The sequence below is a fragment of the Prionailurus viverrinus genome, chromosome A1, assembly GCF_022837055.1.
Source record: "Prionailurus viverrinus isolate Anna chromosome A1, UM_Priviv_1.0, whole genome shotgun sequence".
NCBI lineage: Eukaryota > Metazoa > Chordata > Mammalia > Carnivora > Felidae > Prionailurus > Prionailurus viverrinus.
Window position 1 is genome coordinate 43,731,438 of NC_062561.1, and position 17,582 is coordinate 43,749,019.

General features: G+C 34.2%; 1 long non-coding RNA gene across 1 annotated transcript in view; it reads left to right on the plus strand.

Moving 5' to 3' along the window:
- Positions 1-17,582, plus strand: part of LOC125173799 (uncharacterized) — a 236,021-nt gene that overhangs the window by 157,548 nt on the left and 60,891 nt on the right. Inside the window, exon 2 of the long non-coding RNA XR_007155155.1 lies at positions 13,711-13,799. This is a non-coding gene — a long non-coding RNA (uncharacterized LOC125173799). The remainder of the gene's footprint in view (positions 1-13,710; positions 13,800-17,582) is intronic.

A 17,582-nucleotide genomic window follows, 5' to 3' on the forward strand; every position in this document is an offset into this window, starting at 1 on the left:
TTGTGTATATGACGCATGCATGCACCAAAAACATACTCATCATTTTGTTAGAGTCATGGGGTGCACAGTTTTTATGTGTCTTATGCAGTTTTGCTTTCCAGTGACTCAGAATGTTTCAGCCCATATATTTATATCATTTAATGTTTTTGATTTGAAGAGACATAAAAATAATTGAGCCCTGCTGTGGTTCATCTTATTAAATGGAGATAAATAAAATGAAAATAACTTCACCCGGTTAGATTATTGAGGTTAACTCCACAAACCTGTACTTTACGTAAATCCTATAGGAAATAGAAACAGCTGACATTAAGCTAAATTATATGAAAGTATATCTGGTCATATTTTATTAGAGACAAAGAATTTTCAAAGAAATGGACATTGTTTTTGGCATCGTCTGCTTAATGTAAATGTCTCGTAAGTGTTTGAATTAAAAAATAAATGATGGTGTGAGAAAGTGGTCTAGTTTCAACCTTCTGCATGTTGCTGTCCAATTCTCCCAGCACCATTTGTTAAAGAGGCTGTCTTTTTTCCATTGGATGTTCTTTCCTGCTTTGTCAAAGATGAGTTGGCCATACGTTTGTGGGTCTAGTTCTGGGGTTTCTATTCTATTCCATTGGTCTATGTGTCTGTTTTGGTGCCAATACCATGCTGTCTTGATGATGACAGCTTTGTAGTAGAGGCTAAAGTCTGGGATTGTGATGCCTCCTGCTTTGGTCTTCTTCTTCAAAATTCCTTTGGCTATTCGGGGCCTTTTGTGGTTCCATATGAATTTTAGGATTGCTTGTTCTAGTTTCGAGAAGAATGCTGGTGCAATTTTGATTGGGATTGCATTGAATGTGTAGATAGCTTTGGGTAGTATTGACATTTTGACAATATTTATTTTTCCAATCCATGAGCAGGGAATGTCTTTCCATTTCTTTAAATCTTCTTCAATTTCCTTCATAAGCTTTCTATAATTTTCAGCATACAGATCCTTTACATCTTTGGTTAGATTTATTCCTAGGTATTTTATGCTTCTTGGTGCAATTGTGAATGGGATCAGTTTCTTTATTTGTCTTTCTGTTGCTTCATTGTTAGTGTATAAGAATGCAACTGATTTCTGTACATTGATTTTGTATCCTGCAACTTTGCTGAATTCCTGTATCAGTTCTAGCAGACTTTTGGTGGAGTCTATCGGATTTTCCATGTATAATATCATGTCATCTGCAAAAAGCGAAAGCTTGACTTCATCTTTGCCAATTTTGATGCCTTTGATTTCCTTTTGTTGTCTGATTGCTGATGCTAGAACTTCCAGCACTATGTTAAACAGCAGCGGTGAGAGTGGGCATCCTTGTCGTGTTCCTGATCTCAGGGATAAAGGACCTAAATGTGAGACAAGAAACCATCAAAACCTTAGAGGAGAAAGCAGGAAAAGACCTCTCTGACCTCAGCCGTAGCAATCTCTTACTCGACACATCCCCAAAGGCAAGGGAATTAAAAGCAAAAGTGAATTACTGGGACCTTATGAAGATAAAAAGCTTCTGCACAGCAAAGGAAACAACCAACAAAACTAAAAGGCAACCAACGGAATGGGAAAAGATATTCGCAAATGACATATCGGACAAAGGGCTAGTATCCAAAATCTATAAAGAGCTCACCAAACTCCACACCCGAAAAACAAATAACCCAGTGAAGAAATGGGCAGAAAACATGAATAGACACTTCTCTAAAGAAGACATCCGGATGGCCAACAGGCACATGAAAAGATGTTCAGCGTCGCTCCTTATCAGGGAAATACAAATCAAAACCACACTCAGGTATCACCTCACGCCAGTCAGAGTGGCCAAAATGAACAAATCAGGAGACTATAGATGCTGGAGAGGATGTGGAGAAACGGGAACCCTCTTGCACTGTTGGTGGGAATGCAAATTGGTGCAGCCACTCTGGAAAGCAGTGTGGAGGTTCCTCAGAAAATTAAAAATAGACCTACCCTATGACCCAGCAATAGCACTGCTAGGAATTTATCCAAGGGATACAGGAGTACTGATGCATAGGGCCACTTGTACCCCAATGTTTATAGCAGCACTCTCAACAATAGCCAAATTATGGAAAGAGCCTAAATGTCCATCAACTGATGAATGGATAAAGAAATTGTGGTTTATATACACAATGGAATATTACGTGGCAATGAGAAAAAATGAAATATGGCCTTTTGTAGCAACGTGGATGGAACTGGAGAGTGTGATGCTAAGTGAAATAAGCCATACAGAGAAAGACAGATACCATATGGTTTCACTCTTATGTGGATCCTGAGAAACTTACCAGGAACCCATGGGTGAGGGGAAGGAAAAAAAAAAAAAAAAGAGGTTAGAGTGGGAGACAGCCAAAGCATAAGAGACTGTTAAAAACCGAGAACTGAGGGTTGATGGAGGGTGGGAGGGAGGGGAGGGTGGGTGATGGGTATTGAGGAGGGCACCTTTTGGGATGAGCACTGGGTGTTGTATGGAAACCAATTTGTCAATAAATTTCATAAAAAATAAAAAAAAAATAAAATAAAATAAAATAAAAAAAAAATAAATGATGCATATTACATACAGTTATAAAATAGAACAAAGAATTGATATACTTCAAATAAGACTGAAAAAAAGGACAATTTCTTTTAGCTTTACCGTACATATTAAAACCATATTTTCTCTGAGAAGTAGTTCTCTTAATAAGGTGGAATTTTTGGATCCTAAGACAATGTGGCAGATATACTCAATATCAAACTTAAATTTTTCAGTGGTCCATGATGTGACCTTGAACAAATCATTAGAGGCCTGCCTGTGCTTCAAAAAATACCAAAAATGCTTTTGCTTGCATTTTGATATCTTTGTTTAAATAGTCTTAAAGTATATAATCTATATCTGTTTCCATAACATTTTTTTTACAACTGGCTGGTTATTTTAAATTGTCAATGTGACACATTGCAGAAAAATTACTAGGTAGTTTGAGGAAGAAGAGGCATAATGCATTCTGTTATTTGAAGCTTCAGTCATATTTTATATATAGCAAATTTTCAACAAATGTCAGAAGCTATACACCACCTGATGGTATGCTGTATGGGCATGAGACTAGGAAGAGTAATTCTGTCTTAGGAGAAGAGAATCACAGCTGACATGTTTTACTCCCCCACTAATAATTTCATAAGTTCAGTGTAGATAACTTCCTGAAGCAAGATGTTAGTTTCAGGAAATTATTTAATAAATAATGAACAAATATAATTACTGTTGCCTATATAAAAAGTCTAATATGATAGAATATTGTTCTCAAAGTTTATTTCTTTAATTTAGTATTAAATAGGAAAGAACAATGCTTAAATTAGGTCCATGTCATTCTTAATCAGTTCATTTATGTCATTTTACATATACTCTGTACTCAATAAGCACCCATCCAGTATGATTGGTGTTTTATAAGTTTTATTAAGTGGAAGATATTACAGCTTTTATTTTAAAATAATAAAACTGATACACATTGTAGTAAACAGTATATCTAGCAAATTTGACAATAATACAAAAGTAACATGAATTTCTGCTTATTACTACTAAAATTCAGTGTAACAATTTCTTGTTTGAGTGTTTTTGTATCTATTTTCCTTAAGGCAGTGACTGGTTTTTAAACTTTCGGTAGAACACATTAATCAAAATATTTCTTAAGGTGGAATAGAATAATAGTTTTGAGAGTGTATATGTTTGAAAGAACATTTTGTTTTATTTACATAAGGTTTTGTGTTGGGTAAGAGTATTGTATGTTGGGGAATAGTACTCTCATGTGCTATAAAAAGAAACTTTTTACTGTGTGTCATGATCATAAAATTAGAAAATTACTATTTCTAGAAAAGTTTGCCTGTGGAAGGAGTGGGAGGGAGAATTGGTGGATATCACATCCAGGAAAACACAAAGGTTCTATGTTAGTTTTAATTGCATACGGTAGTGTCTTCCATCCCAGGGAAAAATTAGAACAGAAGTCAGCTAGTGATCTGAGAGAATATTAGGGGAATTATGAGAGCTGTCAAACCTTAATACATACTGAAATTTGACATATGAAAATAATTGTAGTTACTAATTCTAGATAAAATTAATACATAACAGATATCATTTTTTTTTATTTTTTTTCAACGTTTATTTATTTTTGGGACAGAGAGAGACAGAGCATGAATGGGGAAGGGGCAGAGAGAGAGGGAGACACAGAATCGGAAACAGGCTCCAGGCTCTGAGCCATCAGCCCAGAGCCTGACGCGGGGCTCGAACTCACGGACCACGAGATTGTGACCTGGCTGAAGTCGGACGCTTAACCAACTGCGCCACCCAGGCGCCCCATAACAGATATCATTTATGTAGAGCTTACTGTGTTCTGTGACCAGTGTTCTATTGTTTATGTTTATATTTACTTATAACAAAGCTCCTGTGCTAGGTGTTCTGGGGTGGCTCAGTCAGTTAAACATCTGACTCTTGATTTTGTTCAAGTCATGATCTCGTGGTTCATGAGATCAAGCCCTGAGTTAGGCTCAGTGCTGACAGCGTGGAACCTGCTTGGGGTTCTCTCTCTCTCTCTCTCTCTCTCTCTCTCTCTCTCTCTCTCTGTCTCTCTCTCTCTGTCTCTCTGTCTCTCTGTCTGACCCTACCCCATTTGTGTGTGCATGCTTGCTCTCTCTTTCTCTCTCTCTCTCTCTCTCTCTCTCTCTCTCTTTCCCTCTCTCCCTCCCTCTCTCTCTCTCTCTCTCTCTCTCTCTCTCTCTCTCAAGATAAATAAATAAACTTAAAAAAAAGAAGATCCTATGCTAGAATTACAGATTTGCTCAATTCACAGAAAGGAAATTGTGAGAAGACTATTCTGCTTAGATCAGCTGAGGAAACTGAGGTCAGAGATGTTAAATACATTGATAAAAATTACATAACTAGAAGGTGGAGAAGCTATGATTAAAACTCATAATCATCTGATTCATCTATATTAATTTCAGAAAGCCTCAAAGATTTTCTTTTAGAAAATATTTTTATTTAGAAAAAGCTCTCTAATGATGTCATAAGTAATCAGGTAACTAAACTTCCTTCCCCTAGTATTTGATGGTTTGTCTCTGGAATCATTGCTAATAAGATTAAATGGAGATTTTCTGCTAGGGATGCCTGGATGGCTCAGTCGGTTGAGCACTGACTCTTGATTTTGGCTCAGGTCATGATCTCAAGGTTTGTGGAATTGGACCCTGTGTCCAGCTCTGTGCTGACAGTGTGGAGACTGCTTGGGGTTCTCTCTCTCACTCTTTCTGTCCCCCTCCCCCCACCCTCTCTCTCTCAAAAAAAATAAACTTAAAAAAGATTTTCTGTTAATTCTAGCTTTCTTTCTCTGATTCTGTGGTATTGGTTTCGACTTTGAGTACAATCTCTATAAATAAGTGACAGTTCTCATCTCTGCACCAGTGTTAATTATACCTACATATACGACTTTGTATAGGTAAGCCTGATTAAAATGTAAACACTTCTTTTTAAAAATATAAATAGGAACTCCTACATTTCAGAACTTTTGAATAGTAACAAAGAATTTATTCTCCTATGCATTTCATACATTGTTTTGGATTTGAGATGATTTTAGATAGTAAACTTAAAGAAGTGTCTCTTTGATGTTTTTAAATCAATGATATGTTGATCCTACCTAATGACTATTTTCAAAATTATTCAGAAACTTAAATTGGTTATCTTTACCTCCAATGATGAGTTCATTGATAGAGCTAGTTGCATTTTTAATATCTTTAGACCGTGAGTTCTCAAACATGACTTCTTGTCCTCAGCTTCACAGTGAACACACCATTTCTAAAAGTCATAGTAAAGTCATGGCCATTTCTTTATTTCTTTAGTATTCAAACTAAAGTATTTAAAGATGTGTTTAAGTGAGCCTTTTCCTGCAGTAGCTGGGTTTTATGTCTGTTACCATTTTTGGCTCAAGTGTACATGTCTCTAAGTACAATTGATACCTATGTACCAATAAAAGTGTTGGCCTCCTACAAAAGAGAAAACTCCACCATATAAAATACAACAACCATTCTCACTTTGTTCATGGATGCAAAGCCTTTTATTCACTCCTTTGACACTGAGTCAAAACTTACTCACTTTAAACCTTCCAATCATTTACGCATTTGCAATCCCTTATTATCATTTACGAAGTCTGAACATCTCAGAAATAATTTTTTTCCTTAAATTTGTGGCATGCGCATTGGTCGCAAAACATAAACTGAACTGATGTGAAGGTGTTCAGAGTTTTTATATACCTACTTATTGTGAATATCCATACTTTTTGGCACAGAAAAATCAATATGTTTAAGTGCAGGGTGTTGCCCCAGACTTCATACATATGACGGGGAGCTAGTGGTGCACAAGTAGAATGTTACTGTATATTCATATTATCTTTTCTAAGATGAAAACTTCTGAATTCCAAGTGTCATCTGGGCCAGAGGGTACACAAATATGGAGGCCAGCATCTATTTCTAAATATATTTTACATGAAATATAAATTATATTTGGTATTTTCATGCTAATGAGAATAATTTTGAAAGAATGGCCTACAGCAGCAAACAGGATTGTTCCTTTATGAAAAGAATTTCCCTTTCTAAAAAATAACATGTATGGCATATTACCTCAAATACCACCTTTTTAGATGGGACTTACCTAGCTGCTTGTTCTGCTCAAGACAGAATTCATGCCATCTTATCTGGGCTTTTGTGCTAAATGCATCTCTTATGGCATACACCACATTACCTGTAAAATGTGTGCTTTTAGGACTGTGTTTTTCCTCTCTAGTCAGTTGGTGTCCCTATCCCAAATGTAACTGATTTCCACATTTGACTCCTCAGCACAAACAAAACCTCTAGTTCTTAATAAGGACTTCATGGTTTAAATATAGAAATACTAAGCTGATTTTTTCAAAACAAAATATCTTCATAAAATGTAAATTAAAACTGCAGATCTTCACTTTTAGAGGTTTCCCCCCAGTTGTATTGAGATATAATTGACATACATCACTGTATATTTTTTTAACGTTTATTTTTTTTGAGAGACAGAGAGACAGAGACAGAGCATGAGTGCGGGAGGGGCAGAGAGAGAGGGAGACACAGAATCCGAAGCAAGTTCCAGGCTCTGAGCTGTCAGCACAGAGCCTGATGTGGAACTAGAACCCACAGACTGCTAGATCATGACCTGAGCTGGTCAGATGCTTAACCAACGGAGACACAGAATCCGAAGCAAGTTCCAGGCTCTGAGCTGTCAGCACAGAACCTGATGTGGAACTAGAACCCACAGACTGCTAGATCATGACCTGAGCTGGTCAGATGCTTAACCGACTGAGCCACCTAGGTGCCCCTATCACAATATAATTTGAAGGTATATACATAGCATAATGATTGACTTCATATATATATATATATGTATACATATATATGAAATTATTACTGCAATAAGTATAGTTACCATCCATATCTCATATAAATATAATAAAAAGAGGAAGCAAAAAAAGTCTTGTGAAGAGAACTCAAGATTTACTATCTTAAAAACTTGTATATGTATCACACAGCAATGTGAACTATAATCATCTTGCTGTACATTACATCCCTAGTACTTATTTATCTTGTAATTGAATGTCTGTACCTTTTGAACACATTTCTTGGAGATTCTTGTACATGTAGATGCTAGTTTCCTTGGTGTGTAGTTTGCCAAATTAATTTTAGTAAGTTTCCTACATATTTTCTATAGAAGTCTCTAGAATTCCATATAATCTCTGTAGAATATTATCAATATAGATCACACTAAGTAAATATAATGATAATGTTCTTTGCCAATTTGATATGAAGGAATCACAGTGCTGAGAGCTGGGTCATCTGCTTGCTCTGCGCTGAGCCGAGGATAAGATCAATGGTGTTTACCAGCCAGAGTTATCACCTGTATTCTTCCCTGGGTTACTAGACTTTGCTAGATGCTTCACAGCTTTGAAGACTGGCAAGACAGAAGATGGCCCTCTGGGAAACTCTATTAGAAAACTGAGGCACTGGATATGAATCAACCTCTTCTGTTCCCTGGTAAAGCTAGGATGTCCGAGTCTTTTCCTGATTGGGTGTAGCATTGCAGTGACAGCCAGGTCTCTGACTCCCTCCTGACTTTGGTGAGTCTGATTTCACATCATCCTAGGGTGCAGGTGTGTTTCAATTAATTTCTGATTTTTCACAAGGGTAATTTGTGAATTATTGCTGTATCGATGTGTTTGTGGGGAGAGGGCAAGTTTATGTGGTTTTATTTTTGTTTGTTTTTATATTAGGTATAAAATAAGGAAAAAAGTGACTATAGGAATTAGCACTATGCAGCTGGCTAGTTGTAGAATTGTGCTAAGATAATCATCTCCTAATGTCCACCTCAGTTCTCTATAAATAAAGATCATATAAGACTTGTACACTATTGATAATCCATCAAATATCTCACCATCTAATGCTCCTTTAAGGCATTATTTTGCTTAAAAATTTCAGAGCTTTAGGGGCGCCTGGGTGGCGCAGTCGGTTAAGCGTCTGACTTCAGCCAGGTCACGATCTCGCGGTCCGTGAGTTCGAGCCCCGCGTCGGGCTCTGGGCTGATGGCTCAGAGCCTGGAGCCTGTTTCCGATTCTGTGTCTCCCTCTCTCTCTGCCCCTCCCCCGTTCATGCTCTGTCTCTCTCTGTTCCAAAAACAAATAAACGTTGAAAAAAAAATTTTTTTTTTAAATTTCAGAGCTTTTTACAAATTTTTATTGACCTTGTAGCAAACAAGAGTATAATTTGTAACAAAATGCTTTGAAAAGAAAAAAAACATAAGGTATTTTAGTTGGCAGTATAACTCCTGTCACATTATTTTCAATTCAGATAGATATAGCAGTGAACTGAAAACAAAAACATAACTGAGTCAGGAAGCTAACGCCAACTCATTCATTACTTGGAGACAATAGTCATAGTTTTGAATAGTCTTTTTGCTGATAACTCTTTAGTAAAAATAACATTTATTAAATTTATGAATGATATTTAGAAGGGCTTTCTATTGAAATGTTGTAGGGTCTGACTTATCATTCTAATTTAGGTCTACATATCCAGCTATAAGCTCTGTTCTGCAAATAGACTGAAAAACATTTTGATAGATACTGTTACATATTAAATTTATCTGGTGATAAAATGTTTCCTATAATTTTGATATAAATACACTATAATAATTGGGGAGTTTTAAAAAATCTTATAGTTGTACTAATGTAATCATTAAATAATATATTGAAAAAATAATAAAAGCTATCTATCTACTTTTGTATGATAACCATAAATACAATAGCATCATTTAAATCTGTTAATTCATTTATCAATTGAGAATGTTATTTGATTTATCTCTGATTCTAATCCAGAAAATATGACCTTTATTTTTTACTCATGTCTTATATTTTTGAGAGAGGAAGATAAATCGGGTTTGCAAGTTGGGGAGGGGCAGATCTAGAGGGGAGAGAATTCCAAGCAGGCTCCCCGCTGACCGTGGAACCCATGTAGGGCTTGATTCCATGACCTTGAGATCATGACCTGAGCTGATATCAAGAGTCAGACACTCAACTGACAGAGCCACCCAGTTGCCCCCAGAAAATATGACCTTTAAAGGTAAATTGGGAGTTGCATTCTGATCTTTTTTTAAACAAATTATAAGTAAAGAAAAAGTAAATTACCAAATGTTTTATTTTAATTTGTGAAATGTGATTTGTGTATCCACTGATCCATCTTGTGTTTAATTGTTGAAAAGAGATTAAAAGACTGTTCAGTGTGTATATCATCCACATTCCCTAATCTAATACTTGAATTCACAATACTGTTATAAAGTGTCTGTTGTATAACAGACAGATAACTTTTTTGGATACTAGTTCCAGATCATGAAAATATTTTGACATTAATGAATTGTCATTTCTTAAAAAGGTAGTCTTTGTTAAAATTGAAGACAGAAGAATAATTTCCCTCTTCTTCATTCTTCCTCTTCTTTACCATATCTCCCCTGTCTCAACAGCAATTCTGCGTGCATAGGACTCCCTAAAGTGATGGTTCTGTGGCTTCACTTGCATAAGAGGGTAGGAAACACCTATTGAAGCTCTCCACATATTAAAAAAAGCATTACAGTCCAGTGGTGAAGATTTTTTCAGAAAAAACATAATGGTTCAAAGTGTGTTATTAGTCTCTGAAATAAACTGTGCTGGTCGTTGTTAATTTTTTTTAATCCTTTCAATTCAACTCAAACATCACTTATTCAGAGAATAATATCTGGATTCATTTCCAATTTCTCACAAAGATCAGTGTGTATCCCCCAATTATAAGCCTTCATAGCATTATATGCATCTTCTTCAAATCATATACTCACTACTATTCTGATTAATTTCCTTCTTTAAAGTAGTTTTACTGTACATAGTATGCAATGAATAATCAAAAGAGTCATCTTTACCATGCTATCATTGCATGGCATGGTTCCTGGCACATAACCTATGGAAAATAAATATTTAGTATGAATATTTTTTATGTCTTTTCTGTATTTTTTTAGGTGACAACAAGTTCATATTCCCATATTTATGGACAAGTTATTTTCAAATATTTTACTGTTTTTAATATATCTAATATATAAAGGAATAACAAAGTTAGAGCAGCATTTCACTTTCCTTTAGTATATTTGCACTATATTTTTATTGCATACTTTTTTTACTCATTGAATTTTTCTCTTTTAACTATACTTAAAGTCATTAAAAGATAATGTTACTTTGTTCTCACCTTTAGAAACTTTCCTAATTAGCCTTAAAACTGGAAAAAAATAATTTAGCTCAAGTTTAGTATTATATTTATGATAATTTAGGTTATATTTTCTTCGACTTTATGTTAGGGACCCTTTGTTATTTTCTGTTTTTGATACTGAATTGTACAACTTCTTTCTCACTTTAAGTTACATCATTTTAAAGCCTTTTTAATTAGGGTTGGGTGCCATTTAAATGGACTTTCTTTTTGCAGTTAAAACATTTCTGAACTTGCATAATGCTTAGCTGAATGTTTTTGCCCTTTGTTTTATGGATGATGGTGTTGCTAACTTAGAAAAGTACCAATTCTAATTTATAGGGTTTTAGATAGGTTCTGAATTTAAAAGTTAAAATTCAGTCCAAATTTAAGTGAAACTTTGGAGTTACTTCTATTCTCTAGTATAAAAAAATCACTATACATTTATTAATATTAGAAATACCACTGAGTATCAATTTGCATTTTAGTTAAGAAATAACACAAATACTTACATGTGATCTTTATTTCATGGAATAAAAACATTTATGTATTTCAGTTATATATTACAATATAATATAGTATAATATACTAATATAGCATAATATATGTATTACTATATAATATAATATAGGGAATTGTTCAGGTAGGAATAATGGCATGAATCCTCTCAACGTTATCATCCTCCCACTGACTACATCATTTTTTATTTATCATAGCTCATGTATATAAATTGTATAAAACCTATGTAAGCTTAGATTAATATTCAGAATAGAGGAAAGAAGAAAATTTTAAATCACCCTGGGATTATTGGGGAAACTTTTACAGAAGTGAAATTTGCTTTAAAGACTATTTCATAGTGTTATACAAATGAAATAAGATTACACATGTGTAAATTAGAGTACTGTACTTATTATACAGTAGCACTCAATAAATATTGGCTATCCTTTACTTTTAATTAAACATAAAAGTGCAGAAGTGGGGAAAGACATCTGCAAGATAAAGGTCTTAAAGGACTTGTGAGGGTAATTCTGTCACTCAGTATGTACTTCAGTAGACTCCTCCAAAATGAAGGCGATTAGCATTCTCACAGGCCTCACTCATCCACTTACTACTTTTCTTGTGTCTTTGAGCCTTGACATTTGTTTGTTTGTTAACAGTGTTTGGGTATTCATTATTTTCCCAACTAGACTGGAATCTCCAAAATGCCAATAACTTATTTTGTCTGTTTATTTCATTGCTGAAGGCCCAGTGCCTAAAGCAGTGTCTGGCACATGTTTGACATATTGAAATTGTTTATCTTGTTTAACATTTGAAAACTACCATTGGATAGGCACTATTATTACCCTCATTTAACTGAAGAAGTAACTGAGGCAGCAGGAGGTTAAAGACTTGTACAAGGTTACATAGATAGTAAGTAATGAGGTCACCAGAAGGCCTTTCAAGGTGAATTGCATTGAGCTACTGAGGAATACTTGTAACATTAAAATTTTGTTCTCATAAGAAGAAAACAATGATTTGTGTGGAGGTGTGTGTGTAAGGGGTGATAAAAGCGGGAAAAAAAAGGTTTAGAGTCTTTTTGAGAAGGCCAATAATATGATAAAAATTTGTAGGGCAGTATTTTATGCATTTTATCTATTTTATGCAGACAGTGGACTGACACTGCTCCTGAAAACAACTCAAACTCCTGGCTTAAAAAAAAAATCACATTATTGTAAGTGTAGCCACAAGTTGGCAGGGAAGAAGAAAACAGTGAATATAGGGATCTGACAGGGATCTTTGAAAAAATGATCATAAATATGTCTCAACAAGAAATCACAAGGGGCGCCTGGGTGGCGCAGTCGGTTGAGCGTCCGACTTCAGCCAGGTCATGATCTCGCGGTCCGTGAGTTCGAGCCCCGCGTCGGGCTCTGGGCTGATGGCTCAGAGCCTGGAGCCTGTTTCCGATTCTGTGTCTCCCTCTCTCTCTGCCCCTCCCCCGTTCATGCTCTGTCTCTCTCTGTCCCAAATATAAATAAACGTTGAAAAAAAAAAATTAAAAAAAAAAAAAAAAAGAAATCACAAATACTCTTGAAACAAAAATAGATAATTTCAGCAAAGAAAGAAAATTTATGAAAAAGAACCAAATGAAAGAAGACCAAAATAAAACTAAAATTTTAAAGAATATATGTTGTTGAATAGGCTCACTAGTGGCATCAAGATGATAGAGAATAGAAGCAGTGAATTTAAAGAAACATCAGTAAAATTAATCCAATTTGACAAATAATACATTTTTAAAAAATGAAAAAAGACTGTAGGATGTATGGAACATTAACAAAATATACAATGTTTGACCAGAGTTTCAGAAAAAGAAATGAAAGTGGGGACAAAAGAGTATTTGAAAACATAATGGCTGAAAACTTCTTAAATTCAGAAAACTACATAAACCTACAGATAAGAAAATAAGAAAATGACTTGAACACACATTTTGCCAGAGAGGTCATACTCCTGGCAGCAGTTTATATATTTTCCAGAGTTTATACAGTTTATAAATATACATTCAACATCAACAGGCAATAAGGAAATGTAAATTAAAGCCACAATGAGCTATCACAGCAAAACTATCAAATGGCTAAAATTAAAAGGAAAAAATGCTGCAGAGGATATAGAAAAACTGGATCACCCATACATTGCTGGTGAGAATGTATAAGCCACTTTGGAAAACAGTTTTACAATTTCTTATAAAACTTAACATGAAATTACCATATGACCTAACACTTTTACTCTTGGCATTTATCCCGGATAAATGAAAATTTACGTTCACACAAAAACCTGTACCCAAATGCCCATAGCAGCTTATTCGTATTATTCTAAATGGAAACAACAGAGATGACTTTTAATAGGTGAATGGCTAACCGAATTCTATATATCCACAGCAGTGAAGAGGAACATGTGATTGATGGATGCATGACCAACTTGAAACTTCGGGGTATTCTTCTGACTGAAAAGAAGCCAATTCAAAAAGGTAACATGTGATTTTATTTATATAACATTTTTTAAATGAGAAAATTATATAAGTGGAGAACAGTTTAATAGATTAGTGGTTTTTATGGGTTTCAGTAGATACAAGATTGAGAGAGACATGGGTTGATTATAAGGAACAAGAGGGATCCTTGGGAATATGGCATTGTTTTAGGTCTTTATTGGTGGATATGGTAACCTACACGTGATAAAATTAGATAGAATTAAACACACGTGTGCATAAATGAGGACACAAAAAATGGGGAATCTGAAATAGGTCAATGGATTTTAAAATGTGAACATCATGAGTTTGTGGTATTGTGCTATGGTTTTATAAGTTATTACTATGGGTAAAATTTACAAAGGGTTTCTCTGTGTTATTTCTTGTAACTGCATGTGAATGTATAATTACTATTATATTGTCAACTTTAGCTCAATAAACCTGTTAAAATAGTGTTATATTAATAAACATATTATAAAATAATGGTTTTATTCACGAAATCAGTTTGTGAATGCAGAAAATAACATCAGCAAAAAAGTCAACTGATTTTAAGATCGTGAATAACAGATGTTTAGTGATTATAAATTTCACAGTAATATAATAATGTTTATTTGTAGTGATGTACTGATGTTTATTTCCCTTTTAAATTTTACTATTTTACCTTTTTTGCCTCTTTGTTTTCCTTTTGATTTATTTTTTCTTCTGTGTCCAAAATCTGAGACAGAACCATATACATGAGCAGTTAAAATACAAATAAATATTTTATTTAACTATCAGATGACAACTTAAATTGGAAAATAAATAGTAATTTGTAGTTGTTTACTACTTCAATTTTGAATTTCCCCTGAAAGCCAAGGTAAAATAAGAGAGAAGGGAGTTTCAGGCTATTCTGTAGAAGAATTAAAGGAAAGATAAACATCCCTCTGGAACAGGCAGTTTTTGTCAGCAGCAAATTTTATCAGCCATTTTTTTGGAAATACTTATATAAAACATTTTGAAGACTAAAATAGGCAAAGTACTTGAGTAGTTTTGAAAAGACCTTTTAAATTAAAAATTTCTTTGTAGCTGCACTCTGACAAATATGAGGGCATATTGTCAAATAATTCAGTAAACTGATTGTTGTAGGTTCAGAGATGATATGATCCAAATACAATGTCTTTGGATAAATAAAATCCTGTATAAATAAAGCTTAAGACTTCTGGAAATTAACAAATCAATTGTATGAACTTTTGGACATTTCCAGCAAGCTTTGGTCAAAGGCTAGATTGTGTCATGCTGAATTCATTGAGAACTTCTATTAAGTTTAGTATTTTATACTGTAATTACAGAGAGGTGCATATCCCATAGATACCAGGCAAGCAAATGGCAGAGCTGACATTCTTATTGTATGACAATTGAAAGCCCAACATTTTACAACAGGAAAATGGACTACAGTGGTAGGTTAGAACTTGTAATTTTATGAAAGGTTTTGATTCTTTACTTTTATATAAGAATAATAGGCAAGGAAGAAAATACTTTTGATTAGGGCTATAATGAACATTAGTATGTAGACAGAAAATTCAGGTGATGATGAACACAACATTTTTAAATTAGAATATGTCCTTCTCTATACATCGCTTGTTTGTTTGCACAATAATCTGCTAAGGAGAACTTTTGGTATATATGCTATTTTGACCTTTGATCTTTTTAATATTCCTTAAGGATATTTTATCTTAGTAAAGTTGAAAATAGATAAACAGATGTGCTCTTTATTTCAATTAAGTATGCCTTGTTGGAGTGGATGACATTTTAAATAACATAATTTTATATCAGTGGCTAACGTCTTTTAGAATTATTATACAATGACATCTTCATTCATTCTAATATAAATTTTATTTTATTTTTAAAATTTTTGTTGAGGTAAAGTCCAGGTAGTATAAAATTAACATTTTAAAGCGTTTGATTCATTTAGTACATTCAAAATCATTACCTCTACAAAAACATTTCATAACACTTAAAGGAATTCTCATGCCAATTAGGCAGCCACTACCTGTTTTCCTCTCTTCAGGTAATCAATAACCTACCTTTTGCCTGTCTGTTATGAATGAACCTATTCTGTTTATTTCATATAAGTGGAATAAAACAATATGAGACCTTTTGTGTCTGGCTTCTTTTACTTAGTCTATCATTTCTGAGATTTAGCTATATTGTGGCGTGCACCAATACTTCATTCTTCTTAATGGCTAAATAACATTCCATTGTATAGATATACTGCACTTTGCTTATTCACTCATCAGTTGATGAACATTTGGGTTATTCCAACTTTGGCTATTGCAGTGAGTACAGCTGTAAACATTTGTGTACAAGTTTTTGTTTGAATTCTTGTTTTCAGATATCTGGGTATGTATACCTAAGAATGGAATTTCAGGGTCATATGGTAGCTATATGTTTAACATTTTTAGGAACTGCCAAACTCTTTTCACAGCAGCTGCACTAGTTTACGTTCCCATCAGCCATGTACGATGGTTTCAGTTTTTCTGCACTCCCCCAACAGTTGTTATTTTCTGTTTTTTAGATAGTAGTCATCCTCCTGAGTAAGAAGTGGTATCTTAATATGGTTTTGATTTATATTCCCCTAATGACTAATGATGTTGGCCATTATTCTTGCAATTGTTGGCCTTTTGTATACCTTTTTTTGTAGAAATGAATGTCTGTGTCTTTTGCCTGTTTTTTAATTGGGATGTTTTTCTTTTTGTTATTGAGCTGTAAGAGTTTCTTATAGATTCTGGGTACTAGAGCCTTATCAGATTATGATTTGGAAATATTTTCTTCCATACTGTGAGTTGTCTTTTCACCGTCTTGCTAGCATCCTTTCATAATAGTTTTACATTTTAATGTCCACTTTATCAATTCTTATTGTTGTTGCTTGTGCTTTTATTTATTTTTTTTTTATTTTTTTTTGCTTGTGCTTTTAGTATCATATCTAAGAAACCATTGCCAAATACAAGATCATCAAGATATAACTTGCTGTTTTAGAGTTTATACCCTTCTATTTTTAAACATTTTTTTCTATCTAAATTGATTGCTGCATTCAAAGCAAATATATTTTTAAATTCTTATGAAATGTTTATTAGATTTAATATCTTTGCTTGTTCTTTACCTTGATGAATTATCTAATATATATTTACCTTCTATATTATATATTTACTTTATATATTTATTTACCTTACATAGTACACAATTTCTTATTAAAAGATGAGAGCAGAGGACAGTGTTTACACTGGGGAAACATTTAGTTATCTGTAACTCAGTCTGGTTTTAACCTGAGAATTCTGAAGTCCCAGTTTATTTTTCTGTTGTGATAACCCTCTTTCCTTCTGAAAATGCTGATTAGGGAATTTCAGTTTATGGTTGAGAATGTGACTCTTAAGGTTTGTGTGGTGTATTTTTTGTTTGCCTCTGCATAGTCACTTTCTACCTTTCTGCTTGCCAGAGAAAGCAGGAAAATAGGTTTGCTGATCTCTGGCCTTGGATTGGGTTAATTCTATTGAAGGTCCAGGTAGAAATAGACCAGAGAGTGAGAGAAATAGAGTCAAGACATTTATTCCTACTGATTTCTTATTGCAGGTTGTTGGGCTGACTGCATGTATCCAAGTTTCTTGTCAAGTGATACTCTCCACATTAAGGGACTCTCTCTCTCTCTCTCTTTCTCCCTCTCCTCTCCCTCTCCCTCTCCTCCCTCCTCTGTTTTGATGATCATATTCTCTCTTGCCCCTTCACACCAGGTGCAGTGATAGTGGCTCCCTG